We start from the raw sequence: 17,083 nt of genomic DNA on the forward strand, positions 1-17,083 counted from the left end.
CAGCACCATCCATGCATGGCGATCAAATCTGGTGCGTGTATCCAAACAAACTCTCACATCCGACTCTGAAACTTTAATAGTCTCATTAAAGATGTGCTCATATTCCCCCATGGTGCCGAGACTCCTTGAAAGCTATGCACAACTGTTTCTGGATGATTAATTAAAAGATGCCATTTTATATCAATCTCTAATTGGCATTGGGAACTCATTACTGATGCCCCCTGGTCTTGGGGAATTAAGGATTTGGAGATGAGCCTAGCATGTCAGGGTGTGCTAATAATGATGGAGTTTCCGAGCAGGTGAACATTTCAGGCTTAATAAAAGGAAATTACTTGTAAGGTAGAAGGTTCTGCTAAGTTTCATCGACAAACATGGTCCAAAAAACAGTTTTTAAAAGGAAGCCATTTAACTTACATGGCAGATGACCAATCATTGGCCATTTCCCATAAAACTGAGTGTTTCAGTTAAAAAATTATTTATAAAACTTTTAAGAGGACTCTATTATGATCTGAATGAATTTCTGTGAAACCCATTGACTTTTTTACTGTGAAATGTGAAAACTTTTTTTCTCATTGAGTTCTAAATCTCATAAAATTGTCGAGTTCCAATCACATTGAATCCTTCAGGTTTCTCTGGCTAAAAGTGTGTAAAATACACTTTCTTTCTCATGGGCAGAGCATCTGAGTACTTACATCCTGTTTAAAGAGTAACTGCTGTTTCATATATCAGAGCTTTCGTGTCCAGTAGCTGGAACAGATTCAAAGGCATGCACAACTGCCCCAAAATCCTTTAAGAAAGCCATTTGTCTTTTACCACTCCCACAGTGATGTGACAGACATATGGTTTTTTATCTCCACTCACTGCTTCATTACTCTACTGTATCTCAGCTTCATCATATCCTGCTATATGATTTAAGATTAACTGTCATATATACTAAGAAAAAAGATTTACCTAAAGAAGGTAGGTAAATGCTTCTTTCTGGGGAATGTGAAACCTTCTTGATGTGGATAATTAAAGATTAATTTTTTTTTTACCAGTTCTAAAGCATCTGTGCATATGGACAATTTATTCATGGAACTGCTGTCATACATATGAATGACATTCAGGCGCTTCAGCATTAATTAAGCATTAAATCCTCAGACAGACATACAACAGACACATAGGCGGTTTCTAATGAAGTTGGCCTTCAATTTATTTTTCAATATTTATTCAGCAAAATAAGCATATTGGCAAAAAACCTTGGCCAGTGCTCCATGTAGCTCCACTCTGCAAATCTGAAAGCGTAATATATTCAGTAGATGGATGTCCACCATTAATTTTGCACTTTCACAGTGCAGTCATTTCAGTGTTGATATAATAATTTGAAAGTGCAAAGATTTGCACAGCCTCCCTAGAACCTTGATTCATTTGCCCTCCCTTTGATTAAATGCAAATTTTTTTTTTTTACGAAATCAAATAAAAAAATCCCCTTAGGGCATCCCTGTTGCAGCTCACCCTTGGCCTCTATACTGGATGTAGTCTAATGCAGATCTAAAAGACTACACTAAATTCCCTTGAGTTGGAGAGGCCAAGCAGCCTGAGAGCAACACAGAGGTGAAGTCTTTTTCGTGTTCCATCGTGCAAGAGAAGAGTGGTCAATGTCACGCTTGATTTCCGCCAGCTTCCTGCCTGACACATCTGGCTTTGATAAACAGCTGGCTAACTGGAACTGAAAGGGGTTTTTTGGAGAGTGCTATAGGAGGAGGGGTGGATATGAACTGACTGCTCTCTTGGCTCATAACCTAGTCTTTAGAAAACATTTAAGAGAGTGTGTGTGATATCAGGCCAGCATTGGGGTTTTTCAAAAGTGCCTTAGTCTCTTCTATAGACCAGCCTGATCCGACCCTCTCTATCAGCACTCGCTCATTATAATCCAATCAAAAACGTTCAAGGCTGGCTTTTCATTAACAGGCTGATGTTTCAGTATTTTGCCTATAATGCAGTGTTCATCAAATATCAGCTTTTAAAAAACTAGAAAACTATTCAAATAATAGCGAAAATCAAAAAGAGTATATGCAGAATAAAAATCAGAGATACAAAAAAAATTTTTTTTCTTACTTTAGAGCAACAGCTGCTCACGTCACAATAAATTTCTTTCTAAATGCATTAAAATGAAAAAGACATCAGTACCACAACCACATTTTATACAACAGGTTTTTTTTTAATAAAGCATGCTGACACTAAGCAGTTTTGTTGTGGTATGTGGAGGGCTGGTCAATCTCAAAAAACCTCCAGACCTGTCACTTCCTGTTTTACTAGATCTTCTCCTTTTATCAGACCAGAGGCTGTAGTAAAGCTGTAAAAAAAAAAAAAAAAAAAAAAAAATTTTTTTTAAATGGTCTTTCATTATAGAACTGAGCAGTTAATTCCCTTCCTTAATTTATGGAACCTGAAATAAGGAAGAAAAGATTATTTTGTAATATACACGTGTTGAAATGCTTTGTAGGTTGTCAAATGTCTGACATATTAACATATTAACATATTAAACATTAGCAACATGATCAGATACAATGCACACACCCTGAATATTTTTTTTTTTTATGTAAAACTCTACACCTTAAGTAAAAAACTACACTCAGTTTTGCCTTAATTACCAAAACTGTTGTTCAGTTTGCTGGTGAAGACTTGAGGCCTTCTTTATCTTGGCTGAGCTGCTGGAAAGTAAACAGGATGCTCATTACACGGGCATCATCACTGCAGCCGGGTTGCAAAGCAACATCTGATAAACTGTACTGCATTCTCTGGAGCAATAATAGCCTGGCAGTAATGAAATGAAACCCAGTCACGTAATGCAATGTTCTGCATGGCCATTACCACACGTGAACATGCCATGCAGCCATGTGCTCTACAGCCAACACAAACTTTTTAACTGAAAGAAAAGAAAAAAAATTCTGAAAACTGCAATGACATTAAAATAAGGATGAATTAAATGAAAGAATGAATGGGAAAAGAGAATAGAACAGAAATAAAACAACCAGCAATGTTTTGATAAAATATTTATTGGTTTGATAGTGTAAATCCATGAATGTTTAACCAATTAGCACATTTACTTTTTCACAATTAAAACCAAATGAATGGCACACGTTCAGGAAGACCTTGTTATGGCAAAGTTGGTGCTATAAACTATTAAGTATTACACACTCACACTAACCAAAAGACATATCATTTTATTCGTTTTACAAGGCACAGTGATAAATAATTCACCCTGGTCCCAAAGCTGCACTCAGGCTGATAGAGATTTGCTGAGCTCCTGCCCGCTGAGGCCTGCAGGAAATGAGGCACAATGATTGCTCCACAGGTGCTAGAACATGTCGCTGAAAGAGTCTGAATCGTCTTCTACAGTGCTAACAGATTGTGACTGACTGTCCCTTTGGCCAGACAGCAGCTGAAATGACTGAAATGACTCCAGGTCTTCTCCCGCTTGCCAAAGCTTCCAGTTCCTGTGACAGGAAATGGGGAAAAAGTTCATTAATAATGTATCTCAAGGTGCGTACAATGTCAGAGCATTGCAGTAGCAGAATTTAAGAGGTGATGACATTATTTGAAATATCGGCATGCAGTGAGAAACCGGTGGCACTGTGGTACAGCATTGCTGGCTCACAGCTCCAGGGCTGAGCACAATCCTTAGTTCATTTTATTGTACGTGGAATTTCATATGTCATCTCTGTGTATGTGTGGGTTCCCTCACATCTCTCATAATAGAAGACTGGCTGCCTGAATTGCTTTAGGTGTAAACGTGTGTATGTGGATGTCACGCAGTGATGGACTGGTATTCCGTCAGCAGGGTTTATTTCTGCCTTACATCCAGTGTTCCTGAGATCCACCATGACCCAAGACAATTACTAAAGATGATGAATGAATGAATGAATGAACCTATTAGGTTTGAACAGTTCATCAGATACAATCCTGAATTTTGTATTTTTGTTTTACCATTTACCATGGCTGGTTATGGCACCTGCTCATCTTTCTACCACTGCTATACAAGCTATAAAACAACTCGTTGGAAAGGGGCTAAACAAACAGACATCATTGGCGGGGAGGTGGCAGGACCTGGAGGCCACGCAGGCACTTAACCTGCTCAGTGAAGCGTGTACGGACAGCACAGAGAGTCCAGCAGGAAGACTGCCTGACTGCAGGGAAAGTCCCATGACTGTATGCATCCAGTGTCTGCAATTATCTCTGATAGCTCAAGCTGTGGTAGACGATGTTACATGGAATTAACTGATGAGTGTTTCACAGGCCAGAAACATCCCCATTAACGTATCAGCATGTTTTTAAAGATTGTCTTGAAGTTTTAGAAGAACCACTCTATCCACAAAAGCTACCCAAAAAAAAAAAACCACAAAGTGACATGATGTGAATTACTTTATGGCTTGTGGATTAAAGTTTGAGCTTGGTTCATTCTCACTTATTACTACTTTCACACACACACACACACACCAAATCAATAAATGTAATCTGATTCAGACTACACAGATTTAGGCAAACCAGAGAAAAAACTGCCAGAGAACCGAGAAGCTTTCAAAATTTGCAATAATACATGTGAAGAAACTTTTGATAGCATGTATAGAAATAACAGAGAGCAGAGAACACAGAAACAATAAACTTAAAATATTTTTTGTAAACTGTATTCCACATGAATTTCTGTGTTCCTGAACTCTGATATCTAGAATACGTAAAGTCTCCAATACTTATTTTGCTTGCTTGTAAAAATTCTAACTGCAAACCATAAAACATTCGGTTCGCATTCTGCCAACGGGTCAAATCGGGGTCATTTCTGAAATGACCACCTAGAGTCACTGGATATTAAAACACTGCATGCATAAAAGAGTTGTACATATGAAAATAAAATTCCTCCTGTATAAAAACAAACAAAAAAAATTGCCAACACCGCAACTATATCCAGGCAACACAGCGATGTTTTCAGGGCTTTGTAAAAGCTGAAACCAACAGAATTCCAGATCCATGTCTTCGAAAGTACTCTCAGTGAAGATAAACAAGAAGGGAGTGTGTGAAATGGTACTGGCAGGAGGTTCAGAGGAGAGCAGGCCCTCCAGGAACCACAGCACAACATCCATAAGCTGCACTCAGTGATGCCTGTTTGTGAGAAGCAGATGGACAAAGTTCAGGCCTGTTTCGTGTATAAAAATGTTCAGGGCTACAAACAATCTAGTATGACTACAGCACCTCAGGGTGGAGGCAAACTTTAGTGTGTGCGCTTATGAGTAAAAAGGATGGAGTGAGTGGGAGTTAGACTGGTGGAAACAAAACATCTTTGAAGCTTGGAATACGTGTAAACAGCCTTCAGCTCTTCAGATCCAAATAGGAACGGTAATGGTGACAAGGAGCACTAAATAACCTTCAGTACAACTGCCATGAATCTGTTATTAAGAGAGGCTCCATTAGAGACTATCATATAAGGTAATGAATGAGGGAGAGGGAGCGTATTGTTTGAAAAGATTTCTCAGTATGACTGCTTCAAAGACGAGTTTCTTCCCAGGCAGCTGCTCACCTCTTCAGCTAGCTCTGGCCTTTTTGCTGTTCCTCTCGAGACCGCCATGACGCCCAGTGGCCTGCCAAGTGTTTGAAGTCTGAGTGCAAAGGCAATGATTTCACTTTCTATGTGGGCCTTAGCAAATATTCACAGCTGTGCGGAAGGATCCAAACAGCACAGCAAAGGCATCCAGAATAAAGCAAACAGACAGACACCGCTGAGAGGAGGGCGTCCACAGCTGAGGAAGAGACCAGACACTTTAATATTTCTAAGATGGGCTCTGCTTTTCTAATTAGGAATGCGCTTATGAGTGCGTTTTGAAGTCATGTTGAAACTGAGAAACATTTGTTTTAGCTTTGCCTTTGAACTGACAAATAGGAGCATCTATTCTGAATTGGAACAATAGGCCAGATGTTTGATTATTGTACAGTTGCAAGAAAGTTTCATGAACCCTTTGCTGAACCAGGAACGACCTGGTCTGACCATTAACAGCGTATAAAATGAGGTCCGACTGTACTCCTTTTAATAGATAAAGCTAAAGGGTCCCTCTCCCTGTTCATTTATTTTAGTTTTCAAAATCATTGTGTTTTGTGTCCTCCAACTTTTTTAGTTTCAGGCATCAAATTTTTTTAATATAATTTCAATTCGATGCTTTCTTAAGACTGAAAGCCGTCCAGACCCTGAGGCTACGAACAAGTCCCAATCTATGATGTTCCCTATAGCATGCTTCACAGGTGGATGAGACTTGGAGGGAAGAAGAACAGGAACATATCATTTCCCCCAGGTATTGTTCACACAACCTAGTTTAAGAAGTGGTGTGAAATATTCAGGTATATTTGAAAACCTGAGATGTTTTTTCCCCCCTGTAGAGTCCCTTCATTTCATAACACCAGAATTCCAATAAATATCAATCCAAATAAAGATCAATATACACTATAGTGACAAAAGTTTTGGGACACTTTTCCTGCGATATATAGTTCTTCCCCAAATTGTTACCACAGACAATTGCACAAAAAATTACTGGATGGGCCTCCATGAAGATATGGTTTACATGGGTTGGAGTGGAAGATTTTGAGTGGCCTGCTATAAAGCTCTGACCTCAATCACACTGAACAACCTTTGTTGAATAAGAAGTTTGTAACAGCAAATGTCGAATGGGATGTTTGAAAGGCACATTCAAAACGTATAATCATGTGTCAACATATAGTGTATATTTTATGAGTAATGCATTTAAGTAATTTAAAAGTGATGTTTGTTCATGGAACAATTTTTAAATATGTTTGTTTCATCCACACTATCCACCGAGTGCCAAGTGCATTCTCAGCTCATTTGAAGGAAAAACATTTTACGAACCATATTAATTAATTCATCAAATGTCTTGTGAAATTACTTTCCAGGAGCAACTATAAAAACTACATCTTTTTTTAAAGCCTTACCTTGTAAGAAGCAAAAAAGCTAGGAATAGGCTCACTGTCCATGCTACTCTATTATTATTATTATAAGGAAAATAATACTGACTGGAAATATGAAAATGCCTCTCCACGGGAAATACACTGTAAAATTTGTGCTAAATTTGTTCTCATGCCATACAGCCATGAGGGTACACAAGAATGCCTTTGAAGCGGCCACGCAAATATAGTGTAATGTATGCCAGCACTTCATATGAAATTTGGTAGGAAGGAGATGGAAGATACGACATGCCAGCTATGTTGTGCACCTATTTGGCATCAAACAGCACAGACACACAATAATGAATATGGAAAGAGATGTGCTTCACGCTTGATCAGATTTCAAAAGATCTGAACATTAGATAAAAGTAAATCTGTATTTACAAGGCAGGAAAAGGTAGAATCTGAATTAGCAGCAGCCAGAGCATGCCTGCGTGAATATATTTATTTCATTCTGCCCCTTTGCTGATCACACACCTGTTGACATTAAAGGCACTGTATTTACTTATGTCTTAAAGCAAAGTACACACATCTCCTTTTCTTCAGTACTCTATAAACAGACAGACTGATATACGCCAAAATGGACAGAAGAGATGGTGCTGAGATTTCACACAGAAGGCCAGGTGGTGTGAGAATTTCTCGTCTTTCAGCATAACTTTTAAATGTCACGCTTTGGATAAAAAGAAACGATAACACGGGTCAAAGAGTCCAACTCCTGGATGACCTTGAGGTGAGAGCGAGGCCAGGTGCAAGAGCAAGAGCAAGAGAAAAGGAAAACAAAACAAAATAAAAAAAAAAGTAAAAGACATCAGCAACAGTTGGACACGTTCCAAAGTGGTAGAGTGCGAGAAAGCTCTGATTCAAGTCTGCAACTGTGTTTAATATCTGATAAGACACACAAGCTTTCTGTGAAGCCTTCTATAGTCTTCTCTCCAAAGACACCTGCAAACACTTAAGCGTGTTCTCCACCCTGTTCCAAGCTTTCAGTGCTGACAGATGAGTCTACCCCCACTCTCACTCTCATCCATTTACTCTTTCACCCTCTGCTCTTCTTTCTCTCTTCTCCAGCTTCTAGGGTGTGTGTGTGTGTGTGTGTGTGTGTGTGTGTGTGTGTGTGTGTGTGTGTGTGTGTGTGTGTGCGTGTATGTGGAGGGGAGGTTGTGGCATGAGACTGTTTCGTGCTCGTTTTGAGTTAAAACCTTTGGAACGTTCTTCTTTAGGTAGTGTTCGATGAACCTATTTTTTTTCTTTCTTTTTTTTTTTGTTCAACCAGAGCTCTGAGCTGAGAGAACAGTTAAATGACGACAGGCGCTGTGCTATGCTGAAACAATAAAATGAAAATGAAGTCACTGCCAAAATGACTTCTGCTGGAAAAACATGTGAAAACAATCAGGACATACCAAACTATTTACAGAATACCTTTATCCATGTCCTCAAAGCAGACAGCGGTGTCATTCAAGCCCCCCTTTTTGGCAGAGCAATTCTGAGAAAAAGATAAACAGGCATGCGATAAACACACACTAACCTGCTGAGTTAAAATATTAAGCGGAACCACAAAGTCTCTTTTGGGGTTTGCCCAAAAAAGGTATCTCGAGAGGAATCTTCATTTCCTGTTCCAGGCCACAACTTGGAACAGAAACAGTTACAGCACACAGACAAACACACACACATACACACACACACACACACACACACACACACACACACACACACACCTCTTTCACCTTCCCTAAAGGCATAACTAGGTATGCGATTTAGAGACACACACATTTAAACTCATCCTACTGCAAGCCAACACTGAAACATTTACGTAAACTCAAGCCAAGCGTAAAGACAAGCGTATACAAGAATCTGGTCTTCAGGTATTCGAACATCCTACAATCGTGGAACACAATGGACTTAGTGGACAAAGGCCATGCTTTGTTTAACTGTAAAACAGTGGCCAAAAAGGAGAAAGAACTTTGCAATTCCTTCTTGTATTGGAGGTATTTGCTTGAGCAAATCCCTGACGAAACACTCTAATAAGGTCTGTTCTGATGCAGAGTGTGTTTAAAAGTGTTTATTCGAGAAATCAGATTGTGGGAAGCAACAGAGGTAGTTCAGAGGACAGAGCATAGATCTACAGAGGAGTCGGACAGGCAGCAATACAAATGGATTTGAGTACTGTACAGGAAGTGACCACTGCTGTAGCTGTCTGAATGAATTTGAGCTAGTTCAAATGCATTTAACAGCTCTTTGGCTCAGTGTTTTACCCAGGGAGTACAGCATGGAAAGAAGAGAGAGTGCAAGTTAAAACATGCCTGCATCACCGTTTAAACTGAGGGTGACTGTGTGAGATGGGCCTCAACGATCCATTGTCAAAACATATCTTGAACACATCATTAGGAATCGAAGGTTGATGGGAAAACACTGGGAAACTATTGGGAAAATTCTGAAGCAGAGAAATGGTAAAAGCAAATGTATTGCACCTACTTAGTGGACTAGTAGAGAGAGCTCTATGATGTAGCAGAGAGAGCAGGAAGAGGTCACCCCTAGAGTACTGGGAACCCATCAAACTTCCTATCCCCAAAGACAGACTGAGTCAATCACAGACCTCAATGCGCTTTTTAACTAATCCTTTTCTCCTTGCTTGTTTACACCACTGATGGGCAAAACTGTATGGACTGCTTATTGGGGCATTGTGTTGCAAAGTAACCACCCCCTCTTCTTTTTTTAACCAGGTCCTACCTTTGAAACTAGAGGGGACACAATACCAGGAGTGCTAATTGAAAGTCAGGGGTTGTGACCTTTGGATATAGGGCCACACGACCCCACCCAGCTCCCCGGAGAGGAGAGAGGCTGCACTGAGTTAGAGGGAGAGGGGCTTGGGTTCAGTTCAGAGCCAGAATCTCGTGGAAAGTCCCTTCTGTCCTGCAGAACTCCCACTGATAGAGAGATTGGGGGAGGCAGCTGTATGAGTGGAAAACTTCAGAATCGGGAGTAAAGGGGATTTGCATTTAACCAAAGGGAGCTTTCATCCACCCCTTCACTTCTCTTAGCCTACCTCTCATCCATACACGGAGGGCCAGGGAGGGGTGGGAGGATGGGAGAGTGTCCCTCAATGCTCCCTTTATCTGGAGATGGTTAAGGAGGATGTATGCAGTGTTGGCTTCAGACAGAGCGCACGTCACGCATGAAGGAGCAGAACCACCATGTGGAGGGCTCAGTGGCCGAGGCCATGCCCTCATAAAATGAGGTCAAGGAGTGGAGAGGGGACAGGGTCAGCCAGGCCATTGCTTAGGGTCAGAGACAGTGAAGGGAGAAATCTTATCCATCTTCATCATGAAGAAGGTCCAATGGTGCTTAAGGCTTGTTTAAAAAGGGCCCTCAAGACAGGTAGTGTCAGTGTCTCTTGGCAGGGTACAGGCTATGTCTCAGTACTTCTCGCCAAAGACATGTTTTTGCTGACTGATATTTGAAAAGAAAATGTTAGATGAGACAAAAGAATCTTAGTCTGAGCAGCACTCCTACATAGCATGGCATCAAGTATCTGTTATAACTCTCATACACCTAACTAGTCTATGGAGAAAGAACCTAACTCCGCTGTTAAAGGCTTGTGAGCTATAGGTTTGGCAACACACTGTAACAGGATATTTAAATATACAACCTTCCATCCTTAATGCTCAGCAAGCTTTTTTTTTTTTTTTTTTTTTTTTTAAACAGACATCCAATGCATTTAGCAGAAGTGAAATCGATCAGTGCTTATAGAGCAACATGCCAAAATGGGGCCACTCACCGTGCACTGCTGTAACCGACCGCTTTGTACTAATGGTTATTTTTAGAGAAGTGGGTTATATGTGTCCCAAGAGGACCTGAAGGACCTTCAGAGACCAAGCTTCAGAAAAAGATGGAGGGGAAAAAAGACTTCACAATGAACAGTTTCAATAAGGTCAAACCCAGAGGTGAAATGAGTCCTGAAATTTCTTCAAAGCAACTTTAAAGCGGTACTTTTAATTTTAATACCTTTTTAACAGAAGGTCATAGTCTGTTTAGAAAAACACAACCGAACTTTAAATGGAAAAAACAGTAAACCCAAAAGGTTCCGTAACGAAATCACATCTAAAAATACCAACGCTGTAGACAAAAATCATGGCGTGTGTTTGTTGTGCACTGTTAAGGACTGTATGCTTGAAGGAAGAGGACGAAACCCCCCCAAAATTGTTCTGCTTTTGAGTGCTTGCCCCAAACTCCTGGGGAAGAAGGGTAATAAAGAGTACATCATATAAACATGTTATAACCAGACTGCACAGAAGCCTGGTCTCTTTCAACTACTTTAACGCTATTCAAACACAATTTAATTTCACTTTTATAATCGTTACCAAAAACCTATTTAATTCTAAAACATTTATCAATGACAATTTCCTCAAATAGACAGTAAGGAAGGAAAAAAAAAAAAGAACTTCAATAATTAAATGTGCGACACCTTTCTAATGGGTGCGCCATCAACTAGCTCCTAACACTGCAACAAAATGAGCAGCAGACAGAGTGTCATAAAGACAGAAAATTGTGCACACCACTGCAGTAAGTAGCATTTAGCTATTTTAGCTGATTCAATCTGTATCATTCAGTGTCTTGGTCCTGTAATGAGTGTAACTCAGATATGACTGGAAATGTGTATGAGCTATAATCATGAGAGGGGAGAGGGAAGAGAGAGGATCAATGGGCAGCCTGCCCAGCATCTCAACCATCTGTGAACAGGGGTGCATCTGTCTGAGGAGCTCTAATTATTAACAACGGGGAGGAGTGGGTGGGAGAGAAATATTTAGCACAAAGCAATATGCCACGTATTTGCTTCTGACTTTGATCGATTTTTCTGCATTTGTTCATGTAAAAATAGTGTTGTGTGAAAGGAAGGTGTGAACATAAAGAGTTGGGAAACATTAGCAGGTGTGAGCATAATCCTCAAAACAGCAATACACATGGCTCAGCTAGAAAGCCACTAGTCTCTAAATTTAATCCAGGACACTTATGTAGCATTAAATAAAACCGCATGGGGAAATGGTTTCCATCTTTTTTTTTTTTAACACAAGAAGCTCTATTTACAATGCTGAAATATATTACAAAAGCGGGCACAAATTCAAATGCTGAGTGCTGCAGCAGATGCATTAGAATGACCCAATCAACTGATGGCTGATTCCACATACAGTAATTTCCTCACTTGTTGGGAGCTAAACTTAATTATGAGCCATATGCCGCACTGTATGAACTGTATGGGCAAAAACACATTAAATGCACAAAGCTGTTTGATTACCTATAATGAAATTTCACTGAAGTCTATGAGAACTGGAAAATATTTCAGCTTGACAAGAAAGGTGACCATTGAAAACCTCTTGTTTCGTTAATATTTAGGATCAAAATCAAACAAATGTAAAAAAGGAAATGAAAGAGACAGTCGGCAACACTAGTAAAAAGGAGTGCGATAAGGGAGGAGTATAAAAGGAGTCTAGATGTTAAGCGAATTCCTGGCTAAAGAAAAGAATAATATGGTAATATTCTGTGAAGCAAACAAAAAGCTGATGTGATCACAGGTGCAGACAAACCCTTTTTTCTACTTCAGCTAAGCACCATTTCTGTGATAGATTTCAAACATCTGTAATTACCTTTGAGACAACTTCCATTGAGATAACTTGAGACAAGTATTTGCATTAAACCTACTAGATGTAATATAAAAATCCAGGAAAACAGAGACAAGTCCAAAGAGTGATGTAGTAAAGAGGGGCAGTTACAGTAGTGCTTCCTCATAGGAGGTTGTGCTATTCTAAAGAACTTGGCATATGTGACAACACTTATAGATTCAAGATGTTAGTGTGAGCTGTGGAGAATTAGACTAGTGCCAGAATGTTGACATGGGGTTGGAGCCTATTTCGAACCACAAGGAAGACAGTGAGAGATTGAGAGAAAAATTGTGTGTGTGTGTGTGTGTGTGTGTGTAAGAAAGAAAGAAAGAGAGAGAGATATATAGAGAATAATATCTATGAGAGAATGAGTGTGTACGTGTGTATAAGAGAACAAAAATGTGTGCGCAGAGAGGGAGAGAAGAGTGATGGAGAAGGTTGGCTGGCAGTGGGAGCAGGTCTGATAGAAACCAGATGAGGAGGAAAAGAAATGAGAGAAACAGAACTGTTTGGGACAAAAGAAAAACAGCACTGTTTTTTAGCTGAAAGGAGGCCTCACTCTAACCACATACACACCTCTCTCAACTACACAAACCTTGCATCCTTAACACATTTCTGCACTGGGGTAGAATAGAAAATAAAACCTTTAGACTGTCTTGGGGGAGTAGGGTGAGGGTACTAGTCTATTCAATGGCTTATCCAATAATGCTTTCGCTTCTATTTGCACATTTATACTGTGTATAAAGCTGGCAGTCTGTTCCAAAACTACTAGCAACCACAAGAGAATAGCTAGCTTTATATGATTTTCTATACAGGCACAATGAGTAATGCTGTGCCATGTTTATACAATATATAGCACATGTATAGTGTATGCTAGACAGTATAGAACTTCAAACTGCATGAATTCTGCAAGTCTTAAAATGGATGAGACATAAAATCAGAAAAAAAAAATATTACAATCATAGTACAATGAGGTCTGCATAATTAATCACACTTTTTCATGATTTAGCAAGTCGGCCATTTATTTATGTTTGTATGACAGCACTGTTGAATTCCTAACACTGATTGGTCCGAAAGTCAGGTGCAGATTGTAATTTGTAATAACGGCTCATTCATGTACGGCAGACATTCTACAAACTAATAATAAACTGATTGGGATTGTACAATTTAGTGAAGAATTAACTATAACCATTGATGTGATTAAGGTTTTTGTCACCAATTTCAGTGAAATCTTTCTGCCACCAAAAACCCCCACCTATGATCACACTATAATGTATGTGATAATCAGAACTAGCTTGAATTGATGTTTGCACATCAAATCTAATTATAAATGGTTATAAATTCATTATTAAACTAACATTTATAAGAGGTTTCAAGAAGTTGTGTGTTTGTGTGTGTGTGTGTGTGTGTGTGTGTGTGGGGGTGTCAGAACAACCACCATAATGCATTTAAGAACTTGCTGTAACCTCTTGTAGCCTTTTATTAAATAAAACATCATGCTCCACTATCTTTTATACTGTCCATAGAATATAATAGAGAATAGCTGAAGATGGCTTTTATTACATATCGATGTTTATTGATATTTAAAATGACAGAATTTCTATTCATCCAATTAAATGCCAAATACATGAAAGAAACCTTGTTTCCCATTAATTCATACTTCCTAAATAATTGCAATCAATTATCAAGCTCTTATCAAGCAAATAATTTCTGAGTATCATTTATATTATTTTGGAGCTTTATGGAGAAATAATACATTCATATATTCTGTGACTTTCCCAACAAGTCATATGCCAAAACTTAAGAGCGCCCACACACCGTTGTCAGGAAGCAAGATGCACATCTGTCAACATATGTAGGCAGAAGGTCTGTAGTCTCAGTGCAGCTCAACTTCAAACAAATCTCGGGCACAACCTCTCCAACCGTGGGCTGACTGTAACAGGAGATCTTCCATTAAAGCTGCACTTCTCCACCTGGGACAGCAGAGCCAGGACCTTCTGGCGTGTGGCTTAGCAAGACAGCCTGGCTCTGCACATCAAAGGCTGCTGCTCAAAGGATAAATCTCTGTCTCTCTCTGGGTGAAGAGGACTCAGGGTGACAGGGTGAAGGCTATCCAAACCCTCATCCATACTCCAAACACGATATTAGTTTCAGAGGCTATTCTCCTCTCTTTCCTCCTTTCAATATGTCATTCTGTGCAGGGGAGAGGGGCTTATCTCTTCATCTAATGAAACAGAGACATCTCTTTAAACGGGATGCATAAACAGTTAAGGGATGATAAATATAATACATCCCTGCGGTCCGAGCATCCATCCTTGCAATTCTAAGTACTGATTCATAAGTAATTTATGACTTGCTGTTAACATTCGTTCACTTCATCCACAATCTCAAAAAGGAAATGTCACATAAAAATGGAAGCAAATGATTAAACTGTAAAAAAAAATAAAAAAAAATAAATGAAATAATGTCATGATTCAGCAATTAAATTTACAAGCTTTTCATTTGAAGGAATGTAAACCATTTTTTGCACTTCTGCCCAAGCCATTAAAAAGTGTGATCACTCGATGCAAGCAAGTGTGGCTGCTATTTGCCTTAAACTCTCTGAGGACCATGCTTATAAACATCAAACGTAAAGAATTCCTAACAGACACAACAAAATATATGTGGTCTGGAAGAGTAATGTTGATGCTTGTGTCTTCATGCTCTTAGCCCTCTGCAGCTGTTCACAAGTAGACGGGGCACTACAGCTGGCGCGGCTGACAACAGCTTCTCACGGATCTTCATCTTACAATAAGCGAATGTGCCGGGATTGTTAAACATGAAGGTTAAAATATAATACATTGACATAAGTAGACATGGAACTTCCTTCCATGAGATGCATGTAAAAACCATGACAGAGATATATTTAGATCTTATATTACTGTATGTATGTGTATATATATATATATATATATATATATATATATATATATATATATATATATATATATATAAATGTAGTAGCAGAAACAAAACCCTACCATTTTTGTCAACACTGATGGCCTACAGTTATGCGATATAACTGAAAATCTATTTTCAATAAACATCTCACAATAATATTCCAGCAGTTTATTGACTTATAGCCCATCAGCTAGCCTTCTGAAGAATCTGAAGTGGCACTGCTCTCCCTGGTGTCCTGCTGCTGACCTGAAAGACTAAAGGGAAGTGTGCAATCACTTTGTAACCATCTGTGACACGCATCTGTGATAATAAACATGAACTTGACCGAGCTTCATTCTATACACATTGCACACAAATGCACGCGCACACAAACACACCTCTCGGTGTACATGGTACTTACCATCCTGTCAAAATAAGCATTTAACAAGATAATAATCCATGAAGGAAGCACTCCTGGTCCACAACAGAGATGGAATGACAAACAAGATTTGAAAGCTCACTCAGAGAGTAAGTTAGAGTTAACAGATGTGGGCAAAGACTGGGTAGCGAAAATGCTGGGGGGATCTTAACCATCTGCCGCTAAATACCTGTTATAGAGTTTATTGTCGTATTCAATCCCTGCATGCCTTTGGGTGAAGTTGAACAATTGTGTATAGCTGTTTCATCCTATGCCATTGGCTTTGTAAGTCAGCATAAACACACTTTCACAGTGCATCCAGGACAAATACTATTATAATTTCAAACACATTCTTTTTGTTAATGCTAACAAACATTCTCTTGTTATTATTTTCATGATAATCTTACTGAACCTGTAGTATGTAGGCTTCCTCCAGTACTGCTGCGCTAATCATGATTTCTGCGTATTATATAAAATCAGCAAAATACAAATGGAACTAGACTAACCATTTCCAGAAAATGGGTTTAGAAGCTTTTGTAGGGTAAAATGCAGGTCACGTATACTGTGTACAATTAGACCAGGGAGAGAACATGACACGCAGCCAGAACTAAGAACGGAGCGTTGGACGTTCCCGCCATTTTTTTAATGTCTAAGGATTTTTTCCAAAATGGACCAAAGAAAATATTTTCACTACACACAGCAGTCAGCAGTAATTCCAGATAAGCCCCTGTTTGTTCGCTGTTGTGTTTAGCATGAGAAGACCTTTCTCGCCATTTTCTCTGTTGTTTTAAGCGAATGGCCTCCAGTAGACATGTTCCTCTGGCTTTGAGTGCAAGCAGCAATCTGGAGTCATAACAACTAATGCAGAAAACATTTCATGACGCATGGGTAATAAAAGTTCCATGATGCTTTTGTTTTTTTTTCTCAACATAATACTCAGAGTTGAAAGCGAAATGAGGCTCTGTTTGGCTAAAACCGGACTGTTTATTCTGTGTGTTATTTCAGAGGTTTTCAACCATAAATTTCAAATACTGTTGCTGGTTGGGGAATGGGTGTGTGTTTGCCAGAAAGGCAAAAGATGGAGACCAGCTTTGGTTTGTTTTTTGTTTAC

At 39.3% G+C, this 17,083-nt stretch overlaps 1 protein-coding gene across 4 annotated transcripts in view; it reads right to left on the reverse strand.

Moving 5' to 3' along the window:
• Positions 1 to 3,020: 3,020 nt before the first annotated feature.
• The window catches only part of kiaa0586 (KIAA0586 ortholog), a 93,774-nt gene continuing 79,711 nt past the window's right edge, over positions 3,021 to 17,083 (reverse strand). For 3 of the 4 annotated variants that reach the window (XM_046855194.1, XM_046855196.1, XM_046855192.1), the window contains one exon: positions 3,021 to 3,479. The gene's annotated coding sequence lies outside the window, so the exon portion shown is untranslated. Of the gene's footprint in view, positions 3,480 to 14,189; positions 14,860 to 17,083 lie in introns of those variants that run through there. The other variant, XM_046855193.1, reaches the window with a different exon arrangement.

Source organism: Silurus meridionalis, chromosome 8, assembly GCF_014805685.1.
Source record: "Silurus meridionalis isolate SWU-2019-XX chromosome 8, ASM1480568v1, whole genome shotgun sequence".
In the NCBI taxonomy this organism is placed as follows: Eukaryota; Metazoa; Chordata; class Actinopteri; order Siluriformes; family Siluridae; genus Silurus; species Silurus meridionalis.